Source organism: Callospermophilus lateralis, chromosome 2 (assembly GCF_048772815.1).
Source record: "Callospermophilus lateralis isolate mCalLat2 chromosome 2, mCalLat2.hap1, whole genome shotgun sequence".
NCBI classification, from domain to species: Eukaryota; Metazoa; Chordata; class Mammalia; order Rodentia; family Sciuridae; genus Callospermophilus; species Callospermophilus lateralis.
Window position 1 is genome coordinate 82,334,945 of NC_135306.1, and position 16,892 is coordinate 82,351,836.

The 16,892-nt window shown below is 36.3% G+C and overlaps 1 long non-coding RNA gene across 2 annotated transcripts in view; it reads left to right on the forward strand.

The window, feature by feature from the left end:
* Positions 1–16,892, forward strand: part of LOC143392529 (uncharacterized) — a 114,378-nt gene that overhangs the window by 31,625 nt on the left and 65,861 nt on the right. The window lies entirely within an intron of this gene.

Genomic DNA, 16,892 nt, shown 5'->3' on the forward strand with positions numbered 1-16,892 from the left:
AACTTAATGCTTTGCTCAAAACACAATAGAGATTTACAAAGCAGCTGAAAGAAACCGATAGAATACATCACAAAGATCTCCAGTTAATTAACAAAATGTGAGCCACAGAGTAGGTTATGTCAAGCCTTTTTTTTTTTTTTTTTTTTTTTTTTTGCCAACAATTGGAAAAAGTTTCAAGCTTGTAGGGTTAGATATATTGTAGCCCATTTTTCTCTTTTTGTCTGCACTGATTTTCTCCCTAAGAGTATTGCATTTGTCAACCGTATTCTGCAGGTTCATCTCTCTGCCCTCTCTTAATTTCTGTGCTGTTAAACAGCTGTGAAGCTACTTCTATGATTTCTAGGTCTCGTTGCCCATACTCTCATCTTAGGAACTCACTTTCTTTCTTTTCTGTTTGGTTTTTCTCAGCTCCCATTGCTTATTCAACTGAGGCTGGCTGTACCCAGCACAGAGGCACTTAACAAGTTGATGATTAATTTTGCTAAATGTAATGAATGAATGCTGTCTTTCTTAAGGGTATAGTCTTTCTCAGTCTACCCCGAGTCTTTCTCTGGTTTATTTATCCCTGCAATGGGAGTCAGGTTACTAGCTTGTTTAAACAAAAATATTAGATGTGTTTGATAAAAATCTGTCAAAATATCAAAGACACTGTAAGTTTATGGGAGACAATATATGTTGTAGTTTTGTATTACAACATATTGTGCAACTTTGAATTAATTTTTTATTTCTTAAACATTTGACAGTTACTTTTTTTTTTCTTGGTACTAGGGGTTGAACCCAGGGGCACTTAACTACTGAGCCCCAATCTCCACATTTCCACACCTCCTTTTTATTTTCTATTTTGAGACAGAGTCTCACTAAATTGCTTAGGGTTTTGTTAAGTTGCTGAGGTTGAAGTCCAAAATCAAGGTGCTGGCAAATTTGGTTTATCCTAAAGTCCCTTTCCTTGGCTTCCTGACAGGCTGCCTTCTCTCTATGGCCTAGAATGGCCTCTGTGCTCTTGAATTTTTGATATCACTTCCATTCTTATAAGGACACCGGTCTAAATTATGGTCCCATCCTTAGGACCTCATTTAACTTAATTACCTTTTTATAGGACCTTTCTCCAAATACAATAATATTGGAAGTTCTGGCTTCAAAATATGAACTAAGATTTGGGGGACAGAATATTGGACAACTGTTGACCAATTTGGAGTAGGAGATTCTTTGCTAAAAAAACATTCCCGTCTCTCTGCTATAAAGTGGTTAAGCGCCAGGTTTTTGTAGCCAAGTTGTCTGCATTCATATCCTTGCGCTGTCACAAACCCATGGGGAGACTTTGGATAAGTTACTCACACTCTTTCTTCCTCAATCTTTGCATCTGCAGACTGGGGATTTAAAAAGTAGCTCATTATGATGAGGGAATGAATTAAAACATGTATAATGATTACTGTGGTTAATAGCACATAAGAATTGCTCAACAAATATTAGCCTTTTAAAAAATTATTTATTTATTTTAATTAGGTACATATGATAGCAGAATGCATTTTGATTAATTGTACACAATTGCAGCACAACTTTACATTTCTTTCTTACTTTTTTTTTTTTTTTTTTTTAAAGAGAGAGTGAGAGAGAAAGTGAGAGAGAATTTTTTAATATTTATTTTTTGGTTTTCGGTGGGCACAACATCTTTGTTTGTATGTGGTGCTGAGGATCGAACCCAGGCTGTACTCATGCCAGGCGAGCGGGCTACCGCTTGAGCCACATCCCCAGCCCACAACTTGACATTTCTATGGTTGTACACAATGTAGCGTCACACCATATGTACACCTAGGGTAATGATGATATTAGCTATTTTTGTTATCAAGAAATGTTACTTTGGGCTGGGGATGTGGCTCAAGCGGTAGCGCGCTCGCCTGGCATGTGTGCGGCCAGGGTTCGATCCTCAGCACCACATACAAACAAGTGTGTCCGCCGAAAACTAAAAAATAAATGTTAAAAACAAATTTAAAAAAAAAAAAAAAAAGAAAGAAATGTTACTTCTTGTTATGAACTGAATTGTGTTCCTTTCAAATTCATATGTTGAATCCCTAATCCCTAGTACCTCAAAATGTGACTTTATTTAGAGATAGGGTCTTTAAAGAGGTAAATAAGTTAAAGTGAGGCTATTAGGGTGGGACTCTAATTCAGTATGACTGGTATCCTTAGAAGAAGAGAAAGACACTAGGCGCACACTTGCACAGAAGGACACCTGTGTGAAGGGACAGCATTGGGGCAGCCATCTACAAACCAAAGAGAGGGGCTTCAGGAGAAACTCACCCTGCTTCTTGATTTAGACTTCCAGCTTCCAGAAGTGGGATAAAATAAATTTCTGTTGTTTAGCTACCCTGTCTGTGTTATTTTATCATTGCATCCTTAGTTGACTAATATACTCCCTAAAAGAAATGAGTCTAATGATGTCCAAAGTATTCCCTCCTAATTCTCTTAAATTATTATTATTATTTTTTTTTAGAAAGAGAGAGAATTTTAATATTTATTTTTTAGTATTTGGAGGACACAACATCTTTGTTTGTATGTGGTGCTGAGGATCCAACCCGCATGCCAGGCGAGCGCGCTACTGCTTGAGCCACATCCCCAGCCCAATTCTCTTAAATTAGATGCTAGTCGCTTTATCAAAAGGAATGATTTCAAGAACAGAGAATGGTATAGTGAGTCACATTCTCTTATTGAAGATACCTCTATTATAATTTACATTTGTGTTCTTAAAAGTTTATTTTGATTGCTTGTCTGGTAATCACCTAACATGCAAGTATAAATGTTTAACTGATAAAATGCAAACTTTATCACATATTCTCAAGAAGTTTTAGAACCAAAAATTTCTTAAGACACCTGTCTTAAAACATGTTGTGTGTAAACTATTTCTTTCTTTTAAAAGAGTTTCTAGTTAGAGAAAGATTAAAAACAGATAAATAGACCTTCAGTGTATTATCTTGTTGCTATAACTGAATTCCACAAACTGGGTAATTTTTAAAGAATAAAGGTTTATTCAGCTCATGATTCTGGAGGTCCAAAGTTGATGGGTCATATTTGGTGAAAGCCTTCTAGCTGGAAGGACTCTGCAGAATCCCAGGGCAGTGCAAGGTATCACAAGGAGAGACAGAATGTCCTAACTCAGGCCTCTCTCTTCCTCTCCCTATAAAGCCACAATCCTATTGGGTTTGGGCCCCACTCTTCCAGCCTCATTTAATCTTAATTATTTCCCAAAGATCTCACCTCCAATACTACAAAGTTTCTACCCTCTTAATATCTCTCAAAAAATGGGGATAAATTTTTAAAAATGTTTTTATTTGTGTATTATAGTCGTACATATCAGCAGGGTTCACTTTGACATATTCATTCATGCATGTAATATAATTTGCTCCATTTCCATCCCCACTGCTTCTGTTTTCCCTCCCTATCTCCCTCCCCTTGTTCCTCTTCCTTTACCCTACTGTTTTTTCTTCTATTTATTTTTTGTTTTTTAAATGGTTATTTTAAAAATAGACATAAAGGCGGAATTCACTGTGGTATATTCATATATGTATATAGCATAATTTGGTCAATTTTATTCATCAGTTTCTCCTTTTTCTCATCCCACCTCCCTTCCTTTCAATCCCCTTTCTCTGCTCCATTGATCTCTCTTGTATTTTCATGGAATCCCCCCATTTTATTTCTTTATTTCTATTTTTTGCATATGAGAGAAATATCTGACCCTTGACTTTCTAAGTCTGGCTCATTTCACTTAATAGGTTAGTCTCTAGTTCCACCCATTTACCAGCAAATGACATGATTTTATTCTTCCTTATGGCTGAGTAGAACTCCATTGTGTATATATGCCATATTCCTTCATCCATTTATTTGGGGATAAACATGCATTTTGACCAGGGCATTCAAACCAAAGCAGGACTTATTGTCTGGAATAGCATGCTATGCAGCTGAGTCCTACCTGTCTGATTATCAGGGACAGAATGACAGTGACCAGAACTCAAGCTGCTCTTGGCTTCAATAGCAGTTACCAAGTCAGGCTCATATTCTTAAAGTAACCTTGGTGGATTTATGCCTGATAGTTTTCCTTTTCTTTCTCCTCCTCCCCCCCACCCTTTCTCTTTATACTGATCCAGGGGCACTTTACCATTGAGCTACATCCTTAGAGCTTTTTATTTTTTATTTTGAGACAGGGTCTCACTAAGTTGCCCAAGATGGCTTCCTGCTTGAAATGCTCCACCTCAGCTTCCTGAATAGCTGGGGTGTTTAACTTCCCAGTTTAGTAGTCCTGTTTCTTGGACATCCTAAACTTCTAACAGACAACTTTAAGTGGGAGACATGTTTACAGCACAAACTGGTGACCCACAAGCCAAATCTGTTGTAACTTTTTTTTTTTTTTAACCCAGCTGATATTTACACAGATTTTCAATTTGAGCACATTGAGATGAAATGTGTACTTTCTGGTTTGGCATAGTTGCCACCACTACCTGTTGTCTTGTGATATACTAGGTCCTGCTCATTTATATGACCTGCCTGGTTCCTAAATGCTTTTAGCCTGCTACCCCTGTTAAATTGTTCCCTGGCCACAGGGACTTTGCTTCAACAAAGACACACATTTTTTTTTAAAAGCTTTTGTTGTTTATTGTATGTGCATCACTGAATACTGTTATCTATATTTAGTATTTTAGATATTTGAAGCATTTAGAATACTGCTACCAATACAATTTTTTTTTTTTTGTAGTCAGCAGGAAAAAGATTTTTAACTCCTCAGTTTCTTATTTTATCTGGGAAATAGGTTTTGGTATTATAGTTCACACATTGTTATTCTTGGCTTTGGGTATAGACATATGCTATCTAAAATGTTAGCCACTACTCAGATGTGACTCTTGAGTATGTAATGTGGCTTGTCTGGGTTTAGATGAGCTGTGAGAATAAAATACACCCAGGATTTCAAACAGTATAAAAGTGATGCGAGATACCTCATTATTTATTTTTTAGGCATCTCGTTTATATTATATTTAAATACTTCTGAGATTGAGTTAAGTAAAATATATAATTAAGATTAATTGCAATGTATTTTTATTGACAGTGCTGGTCTAGAAGTTAACCAAAATGAATAATAATTTTACTATGTTCAAATTTATTATGTTCTTGATACTATGTGTTCAGTTCATTTATAATCTTTCTATAAAACCAATAATGAACATCTGCATCAGTTCCTGAAACAGGGCTCTTTCTAGGGTGTAGCAAGTTATAGATGAGTGGTCATGCTGACAGGGAAGAAGTGTGCTAGAAAGATTTTATATTTAGGCAACAATTTGAACATAATATTCCAAAAGAGCTTCATGTTGGAGATTAGTTGTTGCTTTGGTATGGCACATGATTTATCACCTCTGCCACACATATTTCTCTATCAGGCAGCTGCTGGGCTTGTTTAATGTTCTTACTAACACACATACACACATACACACACACACACACAACTGTTCTCTTGGCATCTAACATGAAAGTTTTAAGTTTTCTTAGGGGAACTCTTAGGAGTTCTCTTGGCATCTAATGTGAAAATTCCTTTGCAGTGGAAAGTGACTTTGATATTCTTTTAAAACTTTAGAGCCTATTAGAAATCATTCATGGACTATTTCTGTGTATTGGTTGCTTCTGTTAGAAGCAGGGCTAATGATACTTTCTCTATTGTACAAACTTAATGTGCACATCAAAGGAGTGCTTTTTAATCAGTATGATTCCTAAACTAGCATTTTTATGGTTTAGAAATTAAAGAGACAGGAAAGTTATGAAATTGGTATCTATATTTTTCAGTTTTTCATTACTATAATGAAATACATGAGGCAGGCTAATTTAACAAATTAAAGAGGCTTATTTAGCTCACAGTTTTGGGGGTTGAAAGTTCAGGATCAGGTAATCCCATTGATTTGGGCTCTGCTGAGGGCTTAATGGTAATAGCATCATGGTGGGATCATGTGTATGGCAGGAAGCCAAAGAGTGATTAGTGACTCATGGGTTGGGCTTGCCTTAAAACAACTTGGCTTCAGGAGACCAGCATTCCCTTTGAAGGGCTGGGCCCCCAGTTACTTAAGAACTTCACATTAGGTCTCACCTTTTAGTTTTTACCACTTTACATTGTCCCTAGGGGACCAAGCCTCTAACATATGAACTGTGGGGGACAAATCACATTTAAGCCACAGCTATATAGGAGAATGCATGAAAGTGTAGGAGGCAGATGAACATTGGGTAGAGACGGTGAGTTGGAGGGAGATGAGTGTTGTATGTCACATGTTAGTTTTGCCGTCCACCAGCTGTGACATTGAGTACACTCTCTGTGTATCAGTTGCTTCTGTTAAAAGCAGGGCTAATGATACTTTCCATATTACAAAGTTAATGTACACATCAAAGGAGTGCTTTTTAATCTGTATGATTCCTAAACTAGCATTTTTATAGGGAGTATAAGCTTTTATTTCATAATTATTATCATCAACAAATATTTATTGATTTATTGATTATTTCAAATAAAATTTATTGATTTTTTTGAAGTATGCTTTTTAATATTTATATATGTCAGCGGAATGCATTACAATTCTTATTACACATATAGAGCACAATTTTTCATATCTCTGGTTGTATACAAAGTATATTCATCAACAAATATTTAAATACTGACTATATGCAAGTTACTGCCCCAAGATAGTGTTCTGATTTGGAACAAACTACACTGAAAACCACGTTTATCAATGAATTTGGACTTGTATCTCCTGTGACCTTCATCATCACAGAGAAGAAATTTGTGTTACATATGTTTCATTTCACTTACAGTTAACCCAAATTCACAGATTTAAAATTTAACACAGATTTAATCTTGATACATTTAACCTTGATCTTTGTTTGCCATGCCCAATAGATAGGTTATTTAACATTTTTTTTTCTGAAGATAAATATTACAATTAAATTATGCACTTTTTATCGATGGCACTAGAATGTCCAGTTCTCAGGGACTTAGTGTTCTTCACTGAAGACATCTAGAGCTGATTACTATACATAAATTCCTCTTTACACTCTTTTTGAGTAAACAAGTTTTAGCTCTTCCAGTACTCCGTGTCATCAGAAGTAAGCTTTCATTGTTTCAACAATCACATTTCTAAAAAAAATTTAAGGAAAAAGCATCAGGAGGGGAGAAATGAAGCACAGGAGAAAAAGTGTCATCTGTGTTGACTGCTGTGGTTTTTGTTTCTTTACCTTTCATTTTAATGGGCTGCTTTTTATTTCAGTCTCATTTGCTACTGAGCCAAATAATAAGTCTTGGTGAGTGGAAAGAAGATGGCTAAACGAGAGAAGACAGGAAGTAAGCTCCATTAAGAAACAGGAAGGAACAGAAAAATCACCACAGATAGGGCCATACAAAGCCAGAGGGAGGGATTAGTGTGGTAAACTGAGGACTATTCCTCTCAACCAACCTTTGTGCTCTCTTCTACATGAGGCCTCAAGCTCAGCCTGTTAAAAAGAATAGACTCTAGGCACTCGCGAGTCCCTTCCTGCTTTCTCCCACATTAAAAGACTTAAACACTAACCATTTTAACCATTCAAGGTGACATTCCTAGGTGATCTTACTTCCCCTTAACTCTGATACAGTGCCTACTGAGAAAGCTCAAGGCTGTCAAAAGAATTTGTTTGTTCTAGTGGACACCTCACCATAAGCCCTGATCACCCTTTTCTTAGCACATCTACTAAAAAGGGCTTACAATTGTGAGTGCTTCCTCTGTCCTTTGGGATGCCTGTATATCTCCTACGACTCAAGAGCATCTTTCTCAAGGACGTGAAAGGCATTCCTTTACAATGTTATCGTTTTGAAGGTTTTGAAGGACAAAGCCTGCCTCCCAGTCCCTGTGGGAGGATGGAATCCTAACTTTGATGAATGCAAGGTAACAGACACAGCCAGTCTAATCAGTGTTTACAATGAACAACCCTGTGTAAATTTTCACTTTCCTGGCTACTGAGCCCTTGTCTTCCCCTGTCTCTACTCCCTTTAAAATGCCCACTTACCTCTGTACAAATCCAAGTTGAGTTCAGTTTATGCTGGGACCCTCTTTTTTTTTGGTGCTGGGGATTGAACCCAGGGGCACTCAACCACTGAGCCACATCCCCAGCCCTATTTTGTATTTTATTTGGAGACAGGGTCTCACTGAGTTGCTAAGTGCTTTGCTTTTGCTGAGGCTGGCTTTGAACTGGTGATCCTCCTGCCTCAGCCACCCAAGTTGCTGGGATTACAGGCATGTGCCACCGTACCAGGCTGGACCCCCTTCTTTAGTGAAGTATTTTGCTGATTAAAATCTGTTCTTACCATTTTTGTTAGTGTCTGGCTTTGTTTAACTTGAGCAGAATACAGCCTACAGTAACTCCCCTCAATGAGTCACAATCTTGTATAATTCCTGCCCCTTGAATGTGTGGAATCTATGACTTGCTTCCAACAACAAATATGACAGTGGAACATAGTGAAGGTGATCTATTATCACTCCCTCTATTAAGCTACATTATGTAAGATTCCATCTTACCAGACTAGAGAGAGAGAGAGAAAGGAAAAGAGATTGATGTGTATGTGTGTGTGTATTGGGGGGAGGGCAGGGATCTTTCTGCTGTTTAAAGTTCCTGTGAGGAAAGCAAACAGCCATGTAGTGGATTTTCTATGGAGAGGTCCATGTGGCAGGGAACTGTGGGTGGCCTCGAGGAGCAGAGGTTGAACCCCAATAGTTAGGAAGAAGCCAAGGTGCTAGTCTTACAGCTGCAAGAAAATGAGTTATTCCAACATCCCAAATGAGCTTGGAAACCAATTATTCCTAAGTTGAGCCTGCAGATGAGAACTCTGAGCAGCAGACCCAGCTAATTCATCTTGGACAACTAATCATGGAGCTGTGAAATTTTTTAAAATGTATGTTGTTTTAAGATGTTAATTTTGTGGTCATTTAATACACAGCAATAGAAAACTAATATAATTACTACATATATTTCCATGCTATTTTTAAAAATATTTGTTTATTTATTTATTTATATTGGGGAATGAACCCAGGGGAGCTTTACCACTGAGATACATCCCCTAGGTCCATTTTTATTCTTTATTTTGAGACAAGGTCTCGTTAAGTTGCTGAATCTGGCTTGGAACTTGGAAATCTCCTGTTTCAGCCTTCCTAGTTGCTGGAATTACAGGTGTGAATGAGCCATCATGCCTGCTTTTTTTTTCTTTTAAAGAGTTTTAATTTTCACTTTTTACTGAAAGTTTCTTATATATTCAGCAAAATTGAAAGACGTTTACTGTGAACATCTATATATATATAACATCTATATATACATTTTACTGTACTAGTTTTATCCCATTATCTATCCATTTATCAATTTATCTTATTTCTTGGTTTATTTAACATTGCCACATCCATAGGCTTTACCCTAAATATTTCAACACAAGTGTCATTGATTAAAGTTCAATATTTCTTAATAGTTTTTTCTCTGGATATAAAGTTTACATACAGTGGTCAGTACATTCCTTGAATTTTGACAAACACAACACCTGTGTAACTGCAGCCATTACAAAATAATTATCCAGCATTATCATCTCCCACCTTAAATTCTTTCCTGCACCTTCTTAGTCTCTATTCACACCCCCAGGGAACCATTTTTCTATTTTTCCCCCATATTAGTTCTCCCTATCCTAGAACTTCATATGAATGGAATCATGTAACATGTACTCTCTTGTGTAAGGCTTCTTTCAGCATATTTTTGAGATTTAGTTGGGAAATTGAACGGTTTCTTAGGAAAATCCTATATATTAAAATTTTAAAAATATGTTAAATATTTATCTTAAGAATTGCATTAATGTCTAGAGGTTTTGGGAGAAAGCATTTTTATGCTGTCCATAAGCAGATAATTTCTGAGCAGTTTAAATTATTTCATAGCATAGATATAGTTAGAAATCGATTCCAATTGTTTGAGTAAGCTACCAGAATCTCAGTACCAAAGTCTATCATATAACACTCAAAAATGGAAATAAATGGGTTTCATCCATGCATGCTAAAATCCTGTATACAATATTAAGCTGAATCCATATACTAATAAAAAATAATGTATCATAGGTGAATAAGGGTTATCCCAAAATTACAAGGATAGCTGAACATATATTTTTTTGGGGGGCAGGTACTAGGGATTGAACCCAGGGTCACTTGGAAAATGACTAGCATTTTCCTTCCCATGATTGGAGGAGGCTCTTTTGGTCACTTTTGTAGTGACCTGGTCACTTTCATAGTGTCCTAGACACTATGAAAGTAGCAGAATGTGTCTTCATGTGTTGGTGTGCCTTCCTGCAGCCCAAGGGGTTGAATTACCTTACCTGTCCTTGTAACCCTGCCCCTCTTGATCTTTTTTGGATGGAACTTTCTAAGGAATGAGAGTTCCCCCCTCCCAATAAAAGCTCACTTCTGAATGTGCTAGCTCTCTCTTGCCAGCCTCTCATGACTTTCCTCGCTTTCCCATTTGGGGAGCTTGAGGCTGAGAGCCAGAGGAGCCGTCCTGAAGCTTGATTTAAAGGTAAAGTGTGTATCTGTGTTTTATTTGGTATCACAGGAAATTCCTACAAGCGACCTTAAGTTTAGCTGCCCCCGCTGGTCAGGGGCTGCAACCTACTCCCAGAACAGCTCAGGGGTGACAATGGGAGGTGCTCCTAAAGGGAAGGGTAGGGGTAGGCTGAAAAATAGTGTTCTGTGAAAGGTTTGTATCAAGAATCCTTAGGTTCCCTCCTCACCTCCCTTAGCCAAACAAATCTCTCTGTCACACCCTAGAAGATGACTGGAATTTTATTCTCTGGATTTGTTGATCCAGAGAGGTATAGACTAGAGGGCATGATTAGTTGAGGGCAGGCTGCCATATTGAAACAGAATACCTAACTGGAGAATGATGAAATCCCAGGTCCCTTCTCTTGCTGGGTACTCAGGACGCTGGAAGATAGGCTTGGGCACTGCAGGAAGAGTAGGACCTCACTTCTTAGGTAGGGAAAAGTCATATAGAAATAGACATTTGTGTTCCCCATGGCATGGTTGGGTCATGCCAGCTGCTCCATGGTGAGAGCCACTGTTCTGTCAGCCTCATCATTCACAAAAGGAAGCCTTCAAATCAGCTTTAAAAATGAGTAACTAAGAATCATCATATATTTAAGAAAATATCTCAATGTGAAATAGTTAATATGAAAGACAAATATTAAGACAGAATAAAAAAGAAACTCGGAAGAAAGAGACAAGGTAGAATGCAATATAAAACTTAACAATGGCTGTGATTAATATCCTCAGAGAGATTTTTTAAAGATACTTCATTAGATAAATAAAGGCAAGATATTATAAAAAAGGAAAATTTGAACAAGAAATGTCATTTAGAAAAATAATTTTCCCAATATCTTTATTGGTGCATTATTGTTGTACATAATACTAGAATTTGTTGTTACATATTCACACACACTAGAAAAAAATGTTGACATGAATTTTAAAGAATTAGTCACAAGGTTAGAAAACTGATGAATCTTCTAAGATGTCTAAGAGGAGGAGGAGGCAGAAAGACAGTAGGACGTTTCTCCCTTTTCCCATATTTTTATGCATCATAATTATACATAATGGTGTGATTAGTTGTTACATATTTGTACATAGACATGATGTAACAATATAATTTGGCCAATATGATTTTCCAGTGTTTCTTCTTCCCTCCCTCTCTTCCCCCTGCTGGTTTCTTTCCTCTACTCTATTGATCTTTCTTTGATTTTCATGAGATTCTGCTCTCCTCACCCTTCTTTTCTTTTCTCCTCTCTAACTTCCATGAGAGAAAACATACTGTCCTTAACTTTCTAAGTTTGGCTTATTTTATTCAACATAATGTTTTCAAGTTCCATCCATTTTCCTGAAAATGATATGATTTCATTTTTTATTATGGCTGAATAAAACTCCATCGAGTATGTATATCAGATTTTCATCATCTGTTCCTCCATTAATGGGCACCTGGGTTTGTTCCATAGTTTGGCTATTAGGAATTGTTTACCTATAAATGTGAATGTGCATATATCTCTACAGTATGCTGCCTTTAATTCTTTAGGATAACTACTGAGGAGTGGTAGAACTGAATCATTTGGTGGTTCCATTCCTAGTCTTTTGAGGAACCTACATACTGATTTCCATAGTGTTTGTATTAATTTACAGTCAGTGGGCAGTTTCCCTATGAAACAAGAAGGAATCAGCATGATTCATTTGAGAGTCACAAACTGAGGGAAGCCTGGATGAAAACAAGGGATGTGAAGCAAGGGAAGATATCAAGAAAAAGTGATTTATCTGGTTACCATTTCATGACATGCTGAAGGAACAAAGCAGGCTGATTGCCAGGTATGTCCACTCATAATGCAAGATAGGTTGCAAGGAGTGTCCTGTTTTGGAGAAATCTATGGGAAGAAGAAAGGAGAGGGATATTATCTGCCCAGATTGCACTATCACTTGTTTCCCATTGCTCCAAGTTCACCCTTGGAAATTTGAGGGGGGCTATTGCTAAAGAGTAATTCTGTATTTTTATTTGTTTATCTCAGAAATCAAAGTGCTTTTCTTCCCCTTTACACTAGCTCACAATAGTAAAGTGGTACTTTACTTTTTTTTTTAACATATGTCTAGAAATATATATTACAAGGTTAAACACAATTATCTCTGGAAGATAAGATTGAAAATGGTTTGTAGTTATATTTTTTCTTTTGTGTTTTCTTGCTTTTCTATTTGCTTTGTTTTAATATTGCTTATGCAAAAATTTCTGATTATAAAAATAATACATTTTATTAAAATATATGTGAAACACTGACATAAAATATATTTTTTAAAAGTATAAATAAGAACATTCAAATGTTAATAGTATCATTTTGGTGCATTTGGTAAGTTTTTTTTTTTGGGGGGGGGTTTGGTGAATGGTTTATTAAACAAATACCAGAAAATATGAAGAATAAAAGACCAATAAATTAGAAAACATTAAACTAAAATTTCTAGGCATCCCAAATAAAGGTTAAATACAAGCCAGAAAACTGAATGAGTTATCTGCAGAATGTACGTTAAAAAGATTATATCCATTGTATAGGGATAATTCCTACAAATCAACGAAGTAAAATAAGTTTGATAGAAAAAATTAAGGCCTATGAGAAAGTAATCACAAAAGATGATAAAAATGAATGGTGTTTTTTTTTTTTTGGATGATAAGACTTCAGATAATTTTTGTTTTGTTTTTAGGTATATATGAAAGTAGGGTTATTTTGACATATACATACATGGAGTGCGATTCATTCCAATTTTGATGATGTGGAGTTACACTGGTTGTATATTCATGTATGAGCATAGGAAAGCTATGTCCTATTCACTCCTGTCTTTCTTAGTCCCATCCCCACTCCCTTTTCTTTGTCTAATCCAATGAGCTTCTATACTTCTATACTTCGGCCTTTGGTTTTTTGGGACTGGCTTATTTCAATTAGCATGATATTCTCCAGTTCCATCCATTTACTGGCAAATGCTATAATTTCATTCTTTTTAATAGCTGAATAATATTCCACTGTGTATATGTACCACATTTTCTTCATCTGTTCATGGGTTAAAGGGCACCTAGATTGGTTCCATAGCTTAGCTATTGTGAGTTGAGCTTCTATAAACATTGTTGTGACTGTGTCACTATAGTATGCTGATTTTAAATCCTAGGGTACATACTGAGGAGTGGGATAACTAGGTCAAATGGGTGTTTCCATTCCAAGTTTTCTATTGCTTTCCATAGTGATTGCACCAATTTGCATTCCCACCAGCAATGTATGAGTGTGCCTTTCCCCCCACATCCTTACCAACATTTATTGTTCCTTGTATTCTTTTTTTTTTTTTTTTGGTACTGGGGATTGAACTCAGGGGAGTTTAACCACTAAGCCACATTCCCAGTCCTTTTTTGTATTTTTATTTAGAGGCAGGGTCTCACTGAGTTGCTTAGGGCCTCACTAAGATGCTAAGGCTGGCTTTGAACTCACGATACTTCTGCCTCAGCCTCCCAAATTGCTGGGATTCTAGGCATGTACCACCTTCTTGATAATTGCCATTCTGACTGGAATGAGATGAAATCTCAGTATAGTTTTAATTTGAATTTCTCTAATTGCTGGAGATGTTGAACATTTTTTCATATATTTCTTAAATATTTGTATTTCTTCTGTGAAGTGCCTCAGTTCTTTTGCCCATTTATTGATTGGGTTATTTTATTTTATTTTATTTTTTTTTGGTGTTGAGTTTGGTATTTTTTCTTCCAACAATGTTTTTCTATGTTTATTTGAATCTATAATTTGATTTTTTTAAAAAAAAGCAATTATAGTACCAGAATATTTTATTTTTTAAATAAAATTTTAACGACTTAATGAAATTCTACCATATGAATGTGCCACAATTTATTTATCTCTTATTGGACATTTGGGCTATTTCCAGTTTGGGACTATGAAATAATTTTAAACCATAATGAACATTTTCATTACACAAATTTTTGTACCTTTTTCAGACTATTTCCTTAGATTCTTGGGAATAGAATTATGATGTAAAAAGGTGAGAATGTTCTTAAGACTCTTTATACATGTTGCCATATTGGTTTCTAGAGAGGTCAAGAATAAAAACCATCTGCCTACTCCCCATGTAGTTTGGATACCAAAGCCGAAACTTACTATTTCCACATGTAATGATTGCCTATGTTAGCAGGATGCTGCTATTCCATTATCTTCATTAGCATGATTTTCCCATTCCCAAAGACCCTTGTTCAGGCGGAGTTGATTGTTCATTATAGGAACTTTCCAAAAGGCTTATCCATGTGTCAGGAGAAAGTACTCTAAGATTTTTAAAATCTTTTGCTTCAAAAATGCTCACTGTACTTAGTTTCTTCCAGCTGTGGATTGCTGTAGTGAGATCCTTACTCAGTTCTAATCATGCTTTCCCCAACTTCTCAATTGACTCACCTTGAGCCAAAATTGAATTTCCAGTTTTCAATAAATTCAACTGTGCTACCTATTTCTTAACCTTGACAGAAAGTACTGTAGATCTGGTGTTCTCCTTATGTTAGGAAGTGATAAATTCAATTTTGTCTCAACACATTATGTCAGTGATGGTTTATACATTTTGCCAAGTATCAAAGCTCATGTCAAGATAAAAGGTTTTCATCAACATCAAGATAAAAGGTTTTCATCCAAAGGGATGCTAAGACAGGTGTTAACTGAGTCAGGAAGCCAGATCTGAAGCCTGATCAGGTGTATTTGATTAAATATAAAGAAGGATTAGTAGTAGGAACACCATATATATTTTTTGCTAGGGACCTGCTGGTTTATGACTGTTGTTTTAATAATTATTAACAGCATCCTCTTTCCCTTTCAGAAGTGTTCTGGTTTGGGTGTGGATTCTGAGGAGTTCTTTATTGTCAAGCAGAGACCATTATCTAGTCCTCCATAATATTACCATTAATGTTTTATTATCAATAAATATAATTTTCACTTATTGGTTGCCTGTAATGCCAGGTCTTGAGCTACATGATTTATTGCATTTCTGATCTCAGAATATTCTCACAAAGAATCCTCTGAATTAAGGCGATTTTCATTACTCTATTATAGACATACTCAGAATCATAATCCCTGGACACAGCACCCGAAATCTGTAATTTTGAAAGCTCCTGGAGTCCAATACTTCTGTCTATGGTTGAACATTTGGGAACTGTGGTGTTGGTCCATATGCGGAGTGGGACATGGGACATGGGAGAAGTGAAGACAAGACATAGGAAAAGCATCCCACCACATTCTAAGATGTGAGATGGACATCTCCTTACCTTACAGGTAGTGGGGTTATCGGGGCTGTGACTCAGTGGTAGAGTGCTCATCTCATATGTGTGAGGCCTTGGGTTCAATCCTCAGGACCACATAAATAAAATAAAAAGGTACTGTGTCCACCTACAATTAAAAAAATATTTTTTAAAAAAAGAGTGAGGTTATTGAGACAGTACACAAATGCCCCCCAAAGGTATAAACTGGTATGAAATAAACTCTTGAAGACCAGTGTTGGTGTTTGGGAGTTGTGCAATTTGCACAGAGATGGAAGGCAGGAATTTCTGCTGTTTGAGATGGAGGAATTTTCAGTTATTAACTTCTTGGTTTGATTTTTAAAACTTCTATTATATCAGTAGCCCTACAGATGATTTGTGAAATAAGAAAAATATTTAAAACTATTCAAACCCCAGTCCTCTTTGATTTGGTTGTATCTTTTCTTGTGGAGCAAGGCTTTTGCGTGTCCTTGGGAGAAAAAACTTCAAAAATTGGATTTTAATGAAGCTGGGTTTATCAAGATAGGAGAGTGGGTGCAATGAATGAAATGTTTGTGTAGATGGTAATGAAGTATTTACCTTTAGGAGCATGCTGTTTGTATGTGCTCTTCCACAATTTACTTGGTACTTGAAAGGAAAAATGTTGTCATGGCAACGATGTAACAAACAAGGCAGAATTGCATACGATGAATCACGATTTTATATGCAAGACAAAGAAGCAAATGTTCTCCTATTAGGGCTAGCTTTATTAAGCTTAAAAAGTACAGCAAACATTCTAATTAGGGCTTCTTTTTTTATTGTTTTTCATGAAAAAAAGAGGGAAGTGCATGGGAGTGTAAAAGATGTGGATATGTGGATAATATTTCTTTCTATACTATTACCACAGCAGGGCACAGAGCTGTTGCTTTACCTTCACCTACTGAGGTCCCAGCCTATTTATGGCAGGAGGGTTGAGAGGGCTCTATTCCAGAACAAGTAATGGAGGAGTACACACACATACAGAGAGAGAGAGAGAG